Raw genomic sequence first — 2330 nt, forward strand, 5'->3', positions numbered from 1 at the left:
GAGGGAGATGGATTCCCGGAGACAATTGTGAGGGCTCTCCCCAAGCAGAGCTCCGTTTTATCAAGAGCGCAAAAAAAATAAAAGTTATATTTTTGCTGACAGACGTGCTTTACCTCCCTTTCGGTATTTAGTGTGGTGTACACCAGGATACACTGTGCATCAGAGCTCGCGGTGGTAGCTCCGTTTTTTGCGCGCATTGCGCACGTCACAACTTGGGCTTTGAATACAAACTCCAAATATAAAGATTTATCAACTCCGTTTTTTGGCTACACAGAGTTACAGTTTTACTCTCATTCAGGAATCCGACAGCCATGGCCCACAACTACAACCTCCGGCAGCTCCACCACTTCGACTTCAGCGCCGTCATGGAGGCGACCACCGACGAGTCGAAGACAGTCGCATGGGCCATGAAGGTGGGGCTGCTGGAGCGGTCGATGCTCTGCCCTCAGTCCACTCAGCCCATGCGTACGGTCACGGTCGCACCTACCAATAGTTTTGGCTTTTAAGGGTGTCGACAGGACGACAGGGCGGTGGTTCGGCCGCATCGTGTACGACGAGCGTACGAAGGCTACACTGCTGCCGATTATCAAGAAGTTCATCAGACCTCGGTTAGTACCGTAAACCTCTACTTCTCAAGCTTTATTTCTAATTATTTTTTTTACTAGAACTCGGATTCACTCGGACATGTTCGCTTCCTACGTGGCTGAGCGTGTTTCACGAGTGCATACGCTCGCCAACAACCGCACGTTGGCGAGTATGCACTACGAGCACAGTTGGGTGACCACACTCTCCACTTTGTGGACCCTGTCTCAGGTACGCATACGAACACTATTGAGGGTTTGTGGGAAATGCATATCAAACGTCACATCAAGGCGATGCGCGGCTGCAGTAAGAAGTACCTGGATGGCTACATCGACAAGTACATGTGGAGGTCGTGGTTTTTTTTTTCAACGAGGGCCTCTCCGGTGAGTTCATGTGCGGACTCGTACAGGCCGTGCAGCGGCACCCACAGCAGGAGGAGTAAGAGTACCTGTGTCGAGAGTTGAAGCAAATATTTTTTAAAATAAAGTGTTTTTTATTTTTCATTCTGCCAGATGCAGAACTCCGAAAAACGGAGCTCTGCTTGGGGAGAGCCATTGTGAGGAGTGACTGCAAGGTTGGCGTCGTGTGTTGGCACTGCTGAGCGCATTGATCTAGCGTTACAGGCTGCAGGTTTATTAGACGCACGTTGTGGACAAGGCTATCGGTAGAGAACAAGAATTGAATACCTTGTTTTGGCTCTATCGACATAAAACAACTGCAACGTTTGCAGTTTTCCATCTTCACAGTGAAATACTAGAGCAATTACTCGTCAGTTTTAAAACCTGCCATCAATACTGCTGCTTTAGAGCTTGCCCAAAAGAGTTCCTTGGTGAGCTCTCGGTTCACAGAGGGTAAGGTGGGAAAATATAATCTAGTATCTAATATTTTTCAAACCCCTAAGCTACTATTAATAATATTAATATTTAATATTAATAATAATAATAATATGGGGATATCATGCTAACTTTTGAAAACTGAGTTTCTATTACTATTTAATATCGAAAATTGTATTACATGTATTACTATCAAAAAAATATATCTTTCTTCAAAGATTACTTGCGATGCAAAAACACATTATTTATACGATTCTACGACAGATAATTAATAATTATGGATGACATAAAACTTGGAAGCCCATGTTTTGGGATTTAAGCCCTTTTGAGTATTTGACCGACTTCCAGCTCTGTTGTAAGCAGGGACTAATGGCTACCAAATATCATACGTATGTTGCCTTTTGAAACCTGAGCTCTACGTCAAACCGCCCGCTGCGTTGATGTTGCGGATAAAGGATACAAGTAGTTAGTTTCTCCTAAATTGTACTGGAATCATCATGGCGGAATTCGCGATTTGTAAATGATCCGCTGGGTGATCAGCGTTTCAATCCGCTGACATTTGTGCGTGAAGCACATACACTGTAATTCTGCCGCACAATCTGACATTATAGATATGGAATAGCTTTCTCAGCGACGACACCAGCATTTTGCAGCCTTGTTCTTTTTACAACCTGGCGATTTCCAAATTTCTAATTGAAGCCACCGCCGAATTTTATGCAGAGCGATGCGTCATTAGCGAATCCGCGTTCATGAACTGAAACCAGTACTCCCGAAGTCTCATCTCCTGGCACGACCTTAATTTTTCCAATTGGTTGCCCATTGACAATCGGTTCCTCGTGCAACGGCACACTGGAAGTGACAGACACTGGGAAGAAAGGAGCAGTGTCTGAAATCGCCGTCACTACCTTCAAGAAA

The sequence above is a fragment of the Phytophthora infestans genome, genomic scaffold (assembly GCF_000142945.1).
Source record: "Phytophthora infestans T30-4 supercont1.410 genomic scaffold, whole genome shotgun sequence".
Lineage (NCBI taxonomy): Eukaryota > Oomycota > Peronosporomycetes > Peronosporales > Peronosporaceae > Phytophthora > Phytophthora infestans.